Source organism: Protomyctophum parallelum (genome assembly GCF_964188405.1).
Source record: "Protomyctophum parallelum genome assembly, chromosome: 19".
Classification (NCBI taxonomy): Eukaryota; Metazoa; Chordata; class Actinopteri; order Myctophiformes; family Myctophidae; genus Protomyctophum; species Protomyctophum parallelum.
Window position 1 is genome coordinate 32,013,841 of NC_139717.1, and position 18,616 is coordinate 32,032,456.

At 43.7% G+C, this 18,616-nt stretch overlaps 1 protein-coding gene across 8 annotated transcripts in view; it reads right to left on the reverse strand.

Moving 5' to 3' along the window:
* Positions 1–18,616, reverse strand: part of sipa1l1 (signal-induced proliferation-associated 1 like 1) — a 121,231-nt gene that overhangs the window by 79,022 nt on the left and 23,593 nt on the right. For 6 of the 8 annotated variants that reach the window (XR_014570769.1, XR_014570770.1, XR_014570771.1 and 3 more), the window contains exon 2: positions 11,194–11,439. The exons of 1 other annotated variant lie outside the window; for it this stretch is intronic. The gene's annotated coding sequence lies outside the window, so the exon portion shown is untranslated. Of the gene's footprint in view, positions 1–9,961; positions 10,100–11,193; positions 11,440–18,616 lie in introns of those variants that run through there. One more of the 8 variants, XR_014570773.1, reaches the window with a different exon arrangement.

An 18,616-nucleotide genomic window follows, 5' to 3' on the forward strand; every position in this document is an offset into this window, starting at 1 on the left:
ACAGCGAGCATTGGTGAGGATGACACTAGTGCTGCAGTCATACAGGGAGCATTGGTGAGGATGACACTAGTGCTGCAGTCATACAGCGAGCATTGGTAAGGATGACACTAGTGCTGCAGTCATACAGCGAGCATTGGTGAGGATGACACTAGTGCTGCAGTCATACAGGGAGCATTGGTGAGGATGACACTAGTGCTGCAGTCATACAGGGAGCATTGGTGAGGATGACACTAGTGCTGCAGTCATACAGGGAGCATTGGTGAGGATGACACTAGTGCTGCAGTCATACAGGGAGCATTGGTGAGGATGACACTAGTGCTGCAGTCATACAGCGAGCATTGGTGAGGATGACACTAGTGCTGCAGTCATACAGCGAGCATTGGTGAGGATGACACTAGTGCTGCAGTCATACAGGGAGCATTGGTGAGGATGACACTAGTGCTGCAGTCATACAGCGAGCATTGGTGAGGATGACACTAGTGCTGCAGTCATACAGCGAGCATTGGTGATGATGACACTAGTGCTGCAGTCATACAGGGAGCATTGGTGAGGATGACACTAGTGCTGCAGTCATACAGGGAGCATTGGTGAGGATGACACTAGTGCTGCAGTCATACAGGGAGCATTGGTGAGGATGACACTAGTGCTGCAGTCATACAGGGAGCATTGGTGAGGAGTCGGACAAATACGGAGATGAGGTTGAAACAACGAAAAGTGTTCCGTTAAGGGAACGTGGATGAGGCAAACAGACAGCAGACAAAGCACTGCTAATGAAACCAGCTTTGCATGCATCACTGTGGGTGCACGCACACTTAATCATCAAGAGGCGGCAAGAAAACGCCTAGTCCAGACTTCTCTTCCTGGTTTTGAGAGAATGTAAATAGGCTATTTTCAGTGAAGAGATCTGGTGTAGAGTGATAAAAATCACACCCGTGTGAAGTGAGGGGCGCTCTATATGAAGTAATAATGACAACACATTATAACTAACTTTAACTGATCTTATCATGAGCATGTAAGATGACAACCGAACTTATGTGAGATATATATATATATATATATATATATATATATATATATATATGGCCTGAGCTGAATTAAAACAGTTGCACTGCGTTTAAAAAAAGCCAATTTGCTCAGACACATATGACGAAAATTCTCCTTTCATTGTCAATGGCAAATGTGACATGAGCTGTGACGAAAAGCTGTATATAGGAGGGGCTAACGCGGCTCAAAAACGAGAGGACCAAGTATAGAGCCCTGGAGGACGGCGGTCAAAAAAGTATATAAGGTTTAAGATGTAAAAATGAAAAGTCAAGGGGTGAAGGCAAAGACGTGATGGTGTGTTTGACAGAAACCGGGGGGAAAAGGTGATCGTTGTGTTTTGAAACTTAGTGACACCTAGTGTTGGTTCAAATGGTGCTTAGGAACTTTGTAGGTAGGAACCTTATTTTGGGGAAAATGTAGTTGAAGGACATGTAGACAAGCAGAAAACAGGAACTTCAGGAAGTGATATTATCTTGAGCATAGTGTGGCATTTTGTCATGATCTGTTTACAATCCAACCCCATCCTTCATGTTTTGCTCTCAAAAAGGCATCATCTGTAAGTTGTACTTATTGTTTTGATGGATGTCAACCTTTGTGACAGGATATTATGTTATATTTACCTTTTGTATGAAAAAGGAGTATTGTTTGAGATGTGCATTGAGTATTTGCTTAGTTTGACTAGTTCTAATACCTACATTAATATTTCATGTTAGTTTCATGTTGCTTTATTTTTGTGGTATATGATTATACAGTATATACTTACCAAGAGAACCCTGTTGGAGAATGCTGCTTAAATGCATATTTATTTTACTGTACATTGTTGAATTATGTGATCACAATGTATTAAGCCACTGTATTCTAATAAGGCTCTAATAAGGCTCAGACTCCATCATGGCCCATAGCACTTACCCTACCCCCTTAGATAGCATTTCTGTAGACTTAGATAGCATTTGATACAGACTTATAGCATGTTATGTAGACAGCACTATAATTGCATTGTATATAGTCATAGCACGCCATAGTACATATGTATAGCATAGTAGTATATATGTATAGTTTATATGTATAGTTTCATTATATAGATATTCCACTGTTTCTTAGCTTACGCATGTTTCATGATAAATGCTTTTATGTGATGTATTCCCATGCTTTTTGTTATTGATTAATGTAAGTCGCTCTGGATAAGGAGCGTCTGATAAATGCCTAAATTGTAAGGCTTTTGTATCTCCGTTTGCCGTTTTACACTTTTCTACATAAAGAATATATGAAGGATTCAACTTGTCTCTGGCAGTTCTTATGTGGACAAGAGTTTAGCTGGCTGTATAACTGAGCTCAAAGCAAAATGCTTGGTGAGGACAGCACAGTGATAATTAGTAATTACATATAATTGCTGTATAATTTAACGGCTCAAAATTGCTTCCCTAGCTCTATTTCATCTCAGTAATAGAATGCCTTTTCATTTGCTAGCAGACAGACAGAGGGGGGAGGAGAGTGACTGACAGTAGTTACTGTGACACAGGTTCAGGTGTGAGTGAGTGGTGCTTTTGTGGCACCATAAGTAGCCGTCTCTCGTTTACAGTCTCACAGCACCTGTGCTGTGACCTTCCTCCTGGCAAGTGATTCCAGCATTCAGAGCACAGTGGCAGATCACCAAACTGCATGGCATAGTAGGCACATTGGAAAGCCTCTAAACAAAGGAGATTTATCTTGAGAAGCAGGATCGGCTCACTCTCACCAATGCAGTTGTGTATTATGTATCATGGTTCCTCTACATGAGGAGAATCGAGGACAGAGAGAGATTGATTGATGGGGAGAGTGACAGCAGGGAAAAAAAGTTGTACAGCTAAGGGGGAAAGGGCCTTTCTGTGTGGAGTTTGCATGTTCTCCCCGTGTCCCCTAGGGTAGGTACCCTCACAAAAACATGCAGTAATCCTGGTCTCTAAACTGCCTCCCCCTGGCCAGCCGGGGCGCCTGATGGAGGGGAAAGGAACTGGTTGGAATAACGTGTTCCTTCCACGCGCTATGTCCAACCAGGGAAACTCCCCCCTGTCAGGTGTAAAGCAGCAACTTGGACACTCAAGCATGAAGGAAGCATGAGTTAAGTCCGTTGCTCTCCCCAGGTTGGCGGAGGGTGTGTAGAGCCCAGGATTACATTAGATGATTGACACAGGGGTGAAAAATGGGTTACAAAATCGTGGGATAAAAAAATATATTAAAAAAAAAAAAAAAGGGGGAAAAGGTAAAGAATACCCTGCATCTCTCAAATCATCATCATAGGGGAATAATAAACTCCCACTCCAACAAGAGCTATACCGCCAACTTGAAGTAATTATTATGCATTAGCTGAACTTACTAATATACATTAGTACCACTAATAACACAAGCTAGCCATTATAGTTAAAGTCTGGGTTAGGAGCGTGGCCACACAAAGCAAACTTAAGTAACAAAGTGGCCTATAACAGTTCTTGAGTGAAATTTCACAATGCAATGCACAAGAAGCAACTTTGGCCCTAGCCTGATATAGGCTGAGGTAGCAGACAATGCTGCAACATCCAAAAAAAGAGACAAAACAAGAACAGAAAACCATTTAAGACTAGGGTTGCCTGGCCATACCTTGCATGAAAGATGATAGTGTGCCTCCGTGCGCATGCTGTTTACATAACGATGTGGTGTTGTAGCTCCGCTGAGCTAACAAACACGTTCCCATACAAACAGGTGGCGTTTGAGCGTTCCATTTAGGTCTCGTTATTTTCACTGTGAACAAATGCTAGTGTTGCTTAACTTCCCTTTTTGGCATGCATGGTTCAGCCTCACCATCACCCCCTGTGCTCGGCCTACTCCACTCGCTCCTACAATGCACTTTGAATCAATGGCAATCTCGCCAAAGTGCTTTGCAAGTCTTGCATCCGGACGTAAAAAAGCTTTGATTATTTCAAACAGGATGTGAAAAGCTCTGTGAGGATTCTCTGTAAAGAAGAGTCTGAACTGGAGAGAAGCTCTGGGTAAAGGAGTTTGTGAATGTTAACCCAAACTACGGTAGCATTTATTGATAACTGTGATATAATTCACACCAGCATATTTTTTTCCCTGTTCAGCTCTTATTTTGAAAAGCCACATTTCCAGACATCCGGTGTTGATCTTATATTAGGAAGTTGGATGATGTGTGGTCACATCCTGTTTATCAAACAGAGCTAACCGAGTCTAATATAAGACAACACAGAGTCTGCTCTGGGCCGTGGAATAAACCTTGTTTTGACCAAAAATGCCATCTGGGACAAGGAATAGGGCGATTGAAAGAAACAGATAAGAGTAGATGTTTATGGGCACGATGATCATGATGGCATGATCCTGTGTTATTGACAACACCAGCTAGCAACCCGATGCTAACGTGAGTAGCATTATGACTTGATCAATCAAAAGCACTATAAAACACCAATTGCCGGACATCAATCAAAAGCACTATAAAACACCAATTTTATAGTGCGTTGCATTTATTAATTGCCGTAGATATACACGAATGGTGCGATAACATCTCCAAATCTGAGGCCATAGTTCTCAGCAGGAAACCGATGGATTGTGCAGTCCAGTAGGGAATGAGACATTACCCCAGGTGAAGGGGTTTAATAAAGAATCTCTGGGTCTTGTTCACGAGTGAGGGGAGGACGGAGACGGAGATCAACCAGAGCATCGGAGCGGCAGGGGCAGTCGCTGTACCGCACCGTTGTGACGAAAAGAGAGCTGAGCCAGAAGGCAGAAGGCTAGAAGGCCAGAAGGCTTCTCACCAGACAGGGTGAGAAGTTCAGTCACACGAGAGAGACTCGGAGTAGAGTCGCTGCTTCTTTGCTTGGAAAGGAGACAGCTTAGGTGGTTCGGGCATCTGATACGGATAAGCGGTTAAAGATGGATGGATGGACTTTTCCTTTTTTCCTTTTCAGTCATTGATTGCTGGTTCAGGTGGTGGATGGAGGGGGCAGATGTTAAAAGGCCGATTTATATTTTGTCGCCAAACGGTGTTGCACACTGAAAATAGGCATTCTTATTATTTGTTAGATTTTTGGGGCCTTTTCTGCCTTTATTGATAGTACAGTGGAGACCGACAGGAAACGGGGGAAAGAGTCAGTGAGTGACACGCAGCAAAGGTCCGCCGGGCTCGGGAATCAAATGCTGGATTCGCCGACGTCATGCTGCATCAGAGCCCAACATAAAATGTACGTGCCTTAACCACTCTGACATTTTCGGCAGGTGACACCACTGTACGACAATGTATGAATGAGGCTAGTTGCGGTGCGGTGACTGTGCAGCAGGAAGACATGGTTCCTTCCTCTGGCTTTCCTGCCCCATGGCTCCGTCAGCCTCCTCATTGGCTGAGGAAGCCAGCACTGGCTCCAGGACAGGAAACACACCGAAGCCACTTCCTGCCCAGAGTGCCAGGGTCACAGAGGTTAAGGGTGGAACGGACACGTCGGAGACATTTTTAAGTGTCAATGAGACCAGCATCCAAGGAAAAACTCCAACCTCATGTAAGCTTTTCAATAATAGTTTCCCCCATAATAGCAGCCTCTGTAGACATTTTTAAAGCACAGCTCAAGACCCACTTCTACAACATTGCTTTTAATTGATGTTTTATTTTTTGTTATTCATGTCCTCACTGTATTGCATTACTGCTTGTTTTCTAATGTCGTTGCCTTGCTTTTTTTTTTTTTCTCCATTGCTCTGTAAAGCACTTTGAGCTGCATTTCATGTCATGAAAGGTGCTATAAAAATAAAGTTTTATTATTATTATTATTATTATATTATGCCGCCTGGTCTTTTACCCCCTCAAAGCATTGTGAGCTGGCTATTTCTGTGGAATATCGGGCCACAGAATAGGGATGCTAGGGTTCTTGAGGTTGAACCCTTACGCTAAAGGCTGTAGGCTCTATGCACAGCAGCCATGTTATATTGGAAATAAATTGGGAATCTTCCATACTTCTTACCAAGAAGGTGCTGAGATATATAGATATGGGAGCCTTCTGCCCTCAGGTGGGCAGTGGCTCTTGCTCAATTAGAGGGATGAGGCAGGTCTATTTAGGGTGTGACATTGCAGCCGCTGTCACAACATGCGCGTGCACACGCACGCACGCACACATTTCAATGTCTCTATTTGAGTCCACATTTATAAAATACATTTAACAAGGGCACAATCAGTTGCTTCCGATATCCCACACACTCGAAACATGTCTCTCTCTCTCGCTTGAATCCAAACAAGCCCTAAATGTACAGAATGACACACACACACACACTGGAAAAGAATTAACTGAAGTGGCAGAGACAGAGAGGGAGGGAGGGAGCGGGAGAGAGGCCAGAGCGAGAGAGATAATGAAACGAATGAGAGGCGGCTGATTCCTGACTCAGTGTGAGAGCGTGTGGGAGGAGAGGAGAAGCAGCAAGAGTGTGAGTAGGAGAGAGAGAGAGAGAGAGAGAGAGAGAGAGAGAGAGACAGAGATGCATCCATGACGAAAGTGAGTCTATCAGTCAACGATCAACCCGTCCTCCTCTCCATCTCAAACCAACCCTCAATGTGTGAGCTGCAAATACAGCTGGTGGAGGCAGCTCTCTCACCAGTACAATCCTAAGCATTTCATTTCATTCTGAGATGCTGCCAGAGTTATCTGAATTAACCCTTCAACACCTCAGGCCGATTCTACAAATGCCTTCTAAACCAGTCGTTCTCACACTTTAAAAAAATCTTCAAAAATGTTCAAAAATAGCAGATGTACAAGCTGCTTGTATATCTGCTATTTGTGAAAAACTAAAATGACAGCATGACACATGTTTTGTATTTTATTTGCTGCAATAGTAAATCTACTGCTGGCTGTGTTGAAAGAGGCAGTCCTCACAAAGCGAGCCATTCTCTTAGCACACAAACTGCATCTAAGGTCATTGTGGACCGCTTACGACACCATGACGCAGCACGCAGTAGTAACAAACTTCTCCATGGAACACATCCAGTTTCATTCAGAAGAGTGACTGACAGGCAGCCAACTTAGCGATCCTTTCTGCTACTGAATACCATGCAGCCGAGATGTGTCGCTTAGAGGTTCCTTCAGTTCTAATGCTGGCTAGGTGAAGGCTACATGGGACTTGCTGTCCTATGGTTACCACTACTACACAGACAGGACCAAGCAAACGCCAGATGCACGTGAATGACTACAACTACATAGTTACTATCTCCCTAGCCTGGCCCAGCCCGTGTGATTTTTGGTCTAGAGGGGGCGCCGTGGGAGCCGGCACAAAAAAGGCGTTGGAATCTATTGGTTCACCGATCTGAGAGCCCACCCCCGCCCCCTCCTTCCCTCCTCGGTAGAAAACAGCAGAGAACACTGACGTCACCAAACGTATCAGTTAGCCAAATACAAGTTGGCTCCCACTTCCTATGCCAGATCTTCCAATGCGTTTCCCCAGGAAAATAAAGGCCTGGGTACCGAGGCCATCTCCCACTAGTCTCTCAAGACGGCCTATATCTCTTCCACAATCTTCAAATGCTACATAGACAGTTTGTGGTTCCACTCAGTAAAAGTAGAAGAAATTGGGCCGTCTCATTGGGCCGTCTCAGCATCACGTTCACATTCACATGGTTAACTCATCCAATCACACACTCATTACAGCTTCATATACCGGCTATTTCAACTGGGAGTTTGCGCTGCTCATCCTGCTTTCTTGCTGCTGCACACTGATTCTGCTATGCTGCGTTCTGCTAAACCTTTGCTGCTCACCCTCCTCCACCCCAGCTACCACCTGTCCTTTTGGATCTGCCGGTTAGGTACGGGGATTCGGAGTCCCTATGGTTGGGACCAATGTTCCCCCTAACGTGCGCCAAATGCTCTCGCGCACAACTGAAATCTGTCGCGCATGCAGACACCGACGCTGGTGTAAAAAAAGTTTTCTTTAAAAGAAAAAGGTGTTCCCCCCGAGTATCATCTACATTACAGTAATAATACCTATCCCGAGTCGACATTTGCCCACACTTTATTTCTATTTACTTTATTTAGATTACACACACAGGCGAGGCGACAGACAGGTCTCCTCCCCTCCTTTTTTTACTCTTTGCTCTCCTCTCCTCTCCTCCTGTGTACCCAGTGCGCCGTCTGCGCGGCGAGTGAGGACCTTAGGTGGAGACGTAAGGAGCAGGCAGCAGTGCAGTCAGTGTGTGAAACCCCAAGAACCAGATATTAAAGATTGCGTTGCGCCTTGGACCCGTGCGTTGATGGGACATTCAGATTTAAAAGGCGAACGGATGGAAGTGCGGCTGTGCGCAACAAGGAGAGGGGGAATAACGTTAGCTTTGCATTAGCTGGTTAGCTAACGTTGTTGTTATCACTACAGCACAACAAGCCTCCGCAGTCCAGTGTACTTGTGAATGAAACAACATGTGGAAGTTAACATTAATCTCTAGCGGTCTAGTCCCATATGGAACCTCTCTCTGTAATTATCCAATCTGTTAATACAGCTTTCTTCAATCAATCAATCAATCCCTCTGCTATGTAGAGCTACATATAATAATAGCTCATATCTGGCGTAGTAGGGGCTGCTGACGTTCGACAATCTGAGAAACTATAGGAGTTGACACACCAACAAACTCGGTCTTAGTGTGTGTGTGTGTGTGTGTGTGTGTGTGTGTGTGTGTGTCCCAATAAAGTTTTTACGGTTTCTCATGCCCCCCATGTAATGCACAATTGAGTAGGCTATTCATATACCAGTCGTTCTCAACCTGTGGGACCCCAGATGACAGTGAAGTGACAATTTAAGGACTTTTAAGACTTTTATAATGCCTCAAAGGCTCTAAAAGAAAAAATACCATTACTGCATCAAAAGTAATCAGCAAACCATGCTATAAAAACTGGTCAAACTGGTGAAAATAGCCGATCTACAAGTTCACAACGAGCTTGTAGATTGGCTATTTTCACAATATTTATCTGTGGAACCATTCTGTTGCTTGTCTGGGTGGGGGATCCCCAGTTCAAATATGATTACTTTGGGGGCCTGAAAAGGTTGAGAACCACTGATAACTGAATATTTCTAAAATTGCTAGCCTACCACCTTGATATAAAATAAAAATGTTGTAACTTGCGTAACCTTATGTAACTATTCATTGATTCACTCGTATACCAAAATCCATTTTGAAAAAAGAAAAAAAATCACACCTGTGTGAAGTGAGGGGCGCTCACTTCGCATTATCTAACGTTTGGATAGTTGGTGTCAAGGTGACGTATGTTTGCTCAGTAGTTGCTGATGTCTGCTCAGGAGGTTTGAGTGTTTGCTCAGACCGAAAAAATATTAGAGGGAACATTGCTGGGACTGATGCACTTGATCAGAGTACCTAAAAGCAGATCCATATTTAAAAATATAGACAAAACGATAATGGAGAAACAACATGACATTCACTTTAGTTTGTATTTTCTGACAGTCACTGTTAGTGCAGGGCCTTCACTTGAAGTAATTTGGAACATTTTGATGCTGCAGCACTGCGTGTGTATGTGTGTGTGTGTGTGTGTGTGTGTGTGTGTGTGTGTGTGTGTGTGTGTGTGTGTGTGTGTGTGTGTGTGTTTCTGTGTGTGTGTGTGTGTGTGTGTGTGTGTGTGTGTGTGTGTGTGTGTGTCTGTGTGTGAACCACTTTCAACCCACTGTCACTACTTTGAGCAGGTCACTGTAGTCCAAAGTTATTCCACAATTTTCAAATCCCAGTGAAAATAGCTCATTTTATAAGCCAAAAGCACATCATAATGCATGCAAAAAAAACACACACACACATGATTATCCCCCTACTACTGTGATATCTTGTTATGGTTCTTGTATGTACATTCCAGGCTAACATGCCTTGAAGAGCCACACCCCAACCCAAATTTGCATTAAATTCTCTGGATAGTTTCAAACGTACGTTGTCAGCAGAATCCTGTTCAAACTGGGTCTCACTGGTCATTACTCTGAGCATCGTCACGTTGCTTTCACACAAAACCGAACGTCGTCCCTCCTCCGTTCGCCGGCAAACCACACCTCACTGACGCCGATGACAGCACCTATAAACCTCTCCAAAGGGCGAGGGAAACCCCAAGTATTTCAAACAGATTATCGTTTCATCTAAACGTTTCCATATGTGCGTTCTTATTTATAACCCCATGCCCATATAAGTCAACCTAGACTAAATGGTTATCTGTGCTCGGCTATGTAGGACATAGCATGTCCTACATAGCCGAGCACAGATAACCATTTAGTCAATGCCATACCATCAATGCCATTCTCATTGCACATTTCCAATACGCTGTGTGTATGTATTAGTAGTACCAGTATGGGGGTTGTATTAATTGATTTAATTCACAAACAACTACAGTATTACAACTACAGTGTCAGTACCACTGCTACAGAGCTGACAATGACGTTATATCTTCCCTTCTTCTCTGAAGTCCTGCCTCAAAGCAGACCAGAAGTTGAAAACTGTCGTTCCCTGATGTCATCACTAGGGACACATGCATCAGTAAGCAGGAACTGGGGATGGCAATGAAGGACCGGAAAGTCTGGCGTGGCATTGTGAAATACATGATCTCGAAAAATGATGATGAATTAATGAAGAGGCTAATTGTTTTTAAAGACAGATTTTAAAACAAGATTATATGATTCTATTCCATGTGATTATGTGTCTGTCTCAGTCAGAATCAGAAATGGTGTTTGTGAGTTTGCGGGGGCCCTGAAGCCACAATGTACCCTTATGTGTACGTGTGGGGGAGTGAGAGAGATAGAGAGAAAGAGAGTGAGACAAAGAAAGAGAAATCAGAGTGTGAAAACGAACAAAGAGAGGGAGAGAAAGAGAGATCAAAGGCCTGTCTCCATACTTCGTGCTAGTGTCACCCGCACCCCATTTATAAGCAACGCGGCACATTGTGACCCGCGGTGTGTGACCCACAGTGTGCAATTGTAGATCAGGTATTTTTGGCACGTGACATGACACTGCCACATAACTAATAGAACAAAAAGATTTCATTGGCATCCATAGTCATAATAAAATAACCTTCACACCAATCCATCAATAATCTGTATGTCTGATGTCCATGGCAGTACCATGGACACGCAGGAAGACACACACACACACACACACACACACAATCTCTCCCTCACCTTCTACACAGTGTTCCTCGCCAACTCTCTTGCTCGCTCTCCCCGAACGTGGGAGTTTGTACGTGGGAGGGGAGGAGAGCGGCGATAGTGGAGCCTTGAGGAGGAGGTGTGAGGGAGGAGAGGAGTGGAGCCAGTACTGGAACACAGTGTGCTGCCCGATTCTCTCTCCTAGATGAGGGTCTCCTGCTCTCCACTTCTCATCTGAACGGAGGATTACTGACCAATCTCAGGATCGGTGTGTCATTCCTACAGCGTGGGACGAGACCAAAAAGCATATCAACAACAATACCCCCACAGTCCACACCAAACAGTCTCACACAGTCAGAAATGGGGAAAAAACATACGAGGGAGGGAATAATTTAGCTGTGATCTGCGGTCCGTCTGCCCATTTAATCAAGTATTTCTACACACCAATCGCAGCTCGTTCTCACAACTTGGCCGCCCATTTAAATATGGCTCCCTCTTCCACTGGCTTTCAGCTATTTGCTGCCCCACACACACTGCTGTTGACAAGGAGCCTCCACACCCCAGCCCCCACGCTTCTAATTCAGTCTTGACTCTTGCATGGCCCAAAAGTAAAAATGCAATTCAACATTTTGCATGTCTCTAGTCAAAAGACTAGTATAGTATATTTATAATAGTATATTTGTTATGGCTCTAAGTCAAACTGAATTAATTGTCTTGCTTTGGGCCTGCTCTTGAATACCCATGGAATTGCCCAAGAATGTTACTTGTAAGTGTATTCCATTTGTTGGAATAAATGGTTAAAATTGTATGACATGAATGTTCCTGACTGAATTGCACTAACGTGGCATCAAGTTTCCTATATTCACTAAAAGTTGAATATAAAAAATAGCAAAAATACAAGCCAACAATGCCATGCATTCTGAGCTTGTAGATCAACTATTTCTGCACATTTTCACCAATTGTTTGCGACATGCCCAGATTAGAGAATATGGACACTATCAAGGTTAAGTCAACCACAGGGTGGTATGGGGAAAGCAGGTTTTTGTCAAGCCATACTGTAATAGCCAAGCAATGACGGAAGTCAAAGCCTACTGGAGAAAGGCGAGGAGATAGTCATTTATGGAATAAAAAAGGGTACCAAATATAGTAGGCTTATAACCTTGAGAGTAGCCAAATGACTGTCAGGAAACAGCTGATACAAGGCAGTGAGTGGTGACAAGAACACTAACAATGGTTCGTCTTCGGCTCAATACAAGGTTATTTAACTGCAGAAGCAGCTGCCCTAGAAGAAAGGGAACTTGACAGTAACCTTGACAACTGATAGGCCAGGGGCTAACGGGACACGCAAACGTTTCTCAAACAAAATAAATGTAAAAAAATGTATTACTGTTATCACAATGATGTTACATGTTTATGTGAACCATGATAGTTAGCCGAGGTACAGGCAACGTTTGGTCAGTTGGACTGATATTTCACTGAGAACGCGAACACGCAGAAAGAGCCAATATTCACTGTCAGAAATGATACATTCTGTATGATTGCTTTCCCGTTTAAAAAAGGCGACTACCTCTAATTTAATCTAATGCACACACAAGATTGACCATTTTATCTGAAACAGGTGGAGACATTTAGGTGGGTGCGTTTGATTTGTGTAAATACATAAATGAAACCCAACTTGATCTCACACAGAGTAAAGTAACTAAACACCAGCGTGACGTGAAACCTTACCAAGGCACACGGAAAGGATGCAGCGTGAAATAAGACAGGCTTGCATGCCAGTCCATCATCATTATAATCAAGATGTTAACACCACTCTGTCTGTCATCACCACTACCACCATGATGTCCGTCCCCCCCCCCCCCCCCGCAGTGAGGAAGCTCCCCTTCCTGGGGGACGCTCTGCACTAAAACATTTCAAGTTGCAACTTAAAGAGGTCCACAGTTCCTCCCTGCAGCACTGGGCATGACTGGCTGGGGCCATATGGCTGCACTGACAACCTGGCTGACAGGCCTGGCTCACAGAGAGATTAATGGTGCGGATTCAAAAGCCCAAAATAATACTGCCAGAGTTAGCAGAGGCGGCGGGGGGTATGTAAAGTGTCAATATGTGAAAGTAGAACAAAAAAAGACAGTTATTTTTTTCTTCCCTCTGTGTGGGACAGAGAAAGTGCTTGAGGCAGCAAAAAGGAAAAGTGAAAGAACGAGGCAGAGGGATAAGAGACAGCGAGTGAAGATGAGGAGAAGAAAGCAGGTGACAAAGATTGAGAGAAAGAGTGTTGGATGTGAGCCAGCCATGTGGACAGTGTTAGACGCCAAACAGCGTCTCCATCTCGTCTCTAGAAGAGATATCAATCACAGATTCCACTGACTCTGGTCTAGAAGACCTGCCATCATTTCCTCCCCAGACCCTTCCAATTAGCTCATACAACAGTCCCAACAGCATCTGCTTGGTGTACTGCAGGGGAACACACAGCTATGGAAGAGTTAAACTGTACATAACCTAACGATACCTTAAATTAATGTACCAAGATAGTTAAAACCGCTTGACCACGTAATGTGGTTTCTCCATTAGCCCGCTTAAACAGTAGATGGAAATATGAGACTGAGTAGGTACAACAAGATAATAAGCTAATTACCGGCCAATTACGCCAACACTTACAAGACTTAATCTCTGAACCTGAGAAGCATCATACTGTACCTTACCTCCTGCCATGGTGTGCTAATTTCTCTGGTCTCTTAAGGGGATTTCATTAACAAGACTGGAGAGATTATCCATGAGATTAAGTGCATTAAGCAGAATGTAAGTGCATTACTGAGAAAAGGAGATAATGCTATTGCCAACATGACCTGAGGGACTTCAAATACATTTAAATCACTGTTATTACGGTTTTAAACCTGTGTGTGTGTGTGTGTGTGTGTGTGTGTGTGTGTGTGTGTGTGTGTGTGTGTGTGTGTGTGTGTGTGTGTGTGTGTGTGTGTGTGTGTGTGTGTGTGTGTGTGTGTGTGTGTGTGTGTGTGTGTGTGTGTGTGTGCGTGCGTGCGTGCGTGCGTGCGTGCGTGCGTGCGTGCGTGCGTGCGTGCGTGCGTGCGTGCGTGCGTGCGTGCGTGCGTGCGTGCGTGCGTGCGTGCGTGCGTGCGTGCGTGCGTGCGTGCGTGCGTGCGTGCGTGCGTGCGTGCGTGCGTGCGTGCGTGCGTGCGTGCGTGCGTGCGTGCGTGCGTGCGTGCGTGCGTGCGTGCGTGCGTGCGTGCGTGCGTGCGTGCGTCAATCTTCAGGTACTCAAATAGCATGTCGAATGAGTTTTTAAATCCAAAGTGGAATTCTTTCTATTTTGCGATAACTAATAATTCCATACTGACTGAGCTAAGTTTTGTAAGTTGTAAGTTCTTGTTGTTAAAGCCATATGCACAGAATTATTTTAGAGCATAAAAATCTGAAGGAAAAAAAAATGAAAAAAATAATTAAAAACAGACCAACTCGTTGCCCTGCGGTTACTTTGAATTGTGACCATGGGTTATTCATGTGGTGTTGCATTACCAAGGCATTATGGATGAAGACTAAATGATGATTTCCGAAAACCGATATGCTTTAAGTTGCTGTTGTGCATTCTGTGTGTTGTGTTGTCGTGTTGTCATGTTAAGGCATGCAGTAATTTCCGCTGTCATGATTGATGGATACAGTTCATTTGAAGACTCCTTTGCTGACGAAAGAAACAACTTCAAATGGAGCAGACATGATTCATTCGGTACATCACGTCCTTGAACCAAACTCCTGGAGGCCACATTTTAAATCCTACTGCCTGGTGTAACTACGGGAGATTACAAGTACAAGGCCAATCAGAAACACAGTCTAATGGTCTTGTGAAGAAAAAAAAGTCTTGTGAAAAAAAAAGTGAGAATAATAAATTAGTACAGGACTTCACTTAAAGGTATATTCGGTGATTTCACTTAATTCAAATATCACTTATTTTTTTGTTTTGTTGTGATAATCCTCCCTACTATAGAGTGTGCTGGCCATATAAGGAGTTCCTCCCTGTCCCCAGTTAACCCCTGGGGGTCAAAAAACCTTAGGTTTCGTTTTTGACTCTCTATCCTGATTGGACGAAAGGCTGGGTCCCACAGCCAAAAACGAAACCTAAGGTTTTTTTAGTGAAATCACTGAATATACCTTTAACACAGCCGTTGTCTACTGTAACAAAAGCACTTCCAATGCTTGTGTCTTGCTGACAATGGACTAGGTCAATTTTTACACTCTCAGAGAGGATTGGGTGGAACGATGCCCATTTAATTAGCAAGGGCACTTCAAACGGTGGTTGTTCAACAGGAGGAGTTGGATGTATAGGCAGTAGGCTTCTTTTTTTTTTTTTTAATCAAATTCAATTTAATAAAAATACAACTGAGATTCGGCATGGGTAGAGGGGAGAATTTGTTTATACAAAGTAAAGGTAAATAACACACCTACTGTACGAGTGTACGTCCTGTGTTATGACAGAACACAGCTGTTATACACACACTGACTCATTTCCTCTCCATAGAGATTGGTTTCCTGTTGTGGAGGTTGTAGATCTGCTATTTTCGCCCAACACTCACGCCAGAATAGGTACGCCAGGGTTCATGTGGTTAATTCAATTAATTAACTGTCATGCAACCATCCAGGCTAAAAGCTTCTGACTGAAAAACAGACTCGTCCATGCTACACTATACGAGTGGTTAACATCTTGATTCCCACTGGGAACTTTCATTTTCCCACTATTTGAAGTGAATCAATTTAGCGGAGTCAGAGAAATATTAACCTAATTTAAGACATGGCCTCAAGTGTTTCTACGGCTGCATTTGCCTCTGTTTGCCAAAAACGGCACAGTCGTTTTTAATTAACTCACAAGCTCAATGGTATTTTCAAGAGATGCCACAGTATGCTGCCAGAGGGGGAAAACATTTCATCCAGTACATTTAATCCAAGATAAGCAAGGACGAGTCACACTAAATATGTTGTCCCCATGTTGAACTTTCAGAGGTTCCAACTTACAACTTACTAATTCAGAATGTCAGATATTCAACATTTGCTAATGGAGCCATTAAGTTTGGCCTTTTGAATAGGCCTCAGACCACCATCACTGCACAAATCCAACCTCGAGAACCACTTTACCAACTGATCTGTAAAACATAAAAAAGGAGAGCTCTAGGAAGGTTAGACATGGTACAGAGCTGGTGGCCACAAAATAGGTTAGTGAATAGGTGTCCTGTAGCTCTTGAAAGGGGTCTTTGTCTTGCATATACCACAGGTATTGCAGGCCACTAATGTGTTTTTCATTCCTAATCTCCGAACCCATTCTTCAATTCTGAATTGAACCCAGTAGGATGCATTACCATCTGGCCAAACTCTACACTAACAGTGCAGAGTGCAGACCTATTTATTTTTGTTTTATGCATCCAAGGTTACGTAATTTTATAATTTTATCAACGCGTTTCCTTTGCTTGATGTTTTGTGTAAAGCACATTGAATTGTCTCGTTGTTGAAATGTGCTATACAAATAAAATTGCCTTGCCTCACTGTTACATCCCTATTGTTTTGTGCAAGGTGGCGTTCAGCCTAATGTGGCTGGCTAATGATCCACCCACACCAGGTGGGGAAAAATGGAGACTCAGACCAATTTCTAGGCTGTGCAAACAGTTATGCACTCACACAAGAACCCACACAGTCTTTTTCCTCCTATACACAGATACATGGCAGACACAAAGATGGAGATGCCCTCATTTTAGACACACATTAGCTCAACATTAGCCCAACTGATGTCACTTACCATCCAAAACATTACACCCACTGCACTAGCTGCTAGACAAGCATTGGCAATTTGTTTGTTCACCAAAGCTGTACATTCAGCAGTATGCAGCATGACATGCTAACTAAGCCAACTATGCAATAGCTTTCCACTACAGTGACTACACCGTTTGTTTCTACTGAATGACCACTGAGATTTGTGCTCAGCCCAGGGATCACATATTGAAAAGGGCTTAGTGGTAGCCTGTCATAGGGTTTTTAATGTCAAAGCCCACACACGCAACCCAAACGAGCTTTGTTGCCGCTAAGCAGTATATGACAGACCTGGACGAGCTCTTGCAGTGACCACTTCTGCATAGATTGTCGGGCACGGCTTAACTCTCACAGGAAGCCCGCCATTAGCAACTCTCCGTCAGACTGTTAGTATTACAGGTTCATGATTACATTCTAGTTTGCCCACATTTAAATATAGTAGTAGTAGACAGTATAGTAGTGAAGCTGCAGGTTTAGGTGACACTTATGCAGGCAAAAGGTAAACGAAAAAATCTTGCAGTGTGGACATAGCCGAGTGGGTAGAGAATCAGAAGGAATCGAAGGTGACCAGTTCAACCCTTGGCTCGCCCAGTCTACAAATCGAAGTGTCACATATAGATGTAGATACAGGCAAAATGCATTCATTCAGAGCTTTGGGTGCAGGGCTGGCTCTTTAACTGATTTAAAGTGTCCTGCGCCTCATAGATGTTTTGACTAGCCAAACTAGTTAGGCTACCGTGATTGGTCAGGGAGTGACAAGCAGTGACAGTGTGTAACAGACGCCAACTTTCAGGAAGTACAAACAACCTCTGAAATGTCTCTCTAGTGATGATTCATAAACACAATCTATCGCTAGAAAGGTCAAAACCTCCATACTTCTGTCACAACTGCCAACTGTTCTGGTGGAATATGCAGAAACAGACCCCTAACCACTTAACCTTTTTTAACCTTTTTGCATCCACTACACTAGTCTACACAGTACACACCATGTTTTGTTTTGTTTTTTACACTATACAGTTAAAAAAGTAGGCGTGCAAGGGTTGATCCCTGCAGGACCTTGATCCATGAAATACATACAGTAAAGTGACAACACCAACAAAATAGGTATAACGCATGAAGATGAAAGACCTCTTTTAACAGAAAGATTCCCAGCTGTGTGATAGAATGAAACCGTTTAAATGTGAGGCCAACCCCTGGCAGTGCTTCACGTCGTCTCTCCATCCGTTCGGCACAGACAAGTGAGAAAATGAGCCGTGGTATTGGCCGGGACAAGACAACAGACTCCAAGCCCATCAACAGGGAAGAACAGACGGCCCTGAGAGAGTCGTGTCTGAATTCCTCCAGACACAGCCTGTCTGGTGCATGGGGGCCATGGAGGGCTGGGGGAGGCTCAGGATAAAGTGCAGAAGAACTCACCAAAAATTGCTTTTGCCGGCTGACGGCTTGACTCTAGTTTGCACTATTTTTTTAAAGTGCTGGTTGAGCTATTGTCTGTTACATTGTGTCGCTCTTATAATTGTATTGTATTGTTTGTGTGACTGTGTATCTCCACCACCGGGAATGCAAATGTTGTTCTTTTTTATTATCACTTTGTGCCTACACTAGTACACTACAGTATACAGTAAAACTAAAGTTGGAGTGCAGACTT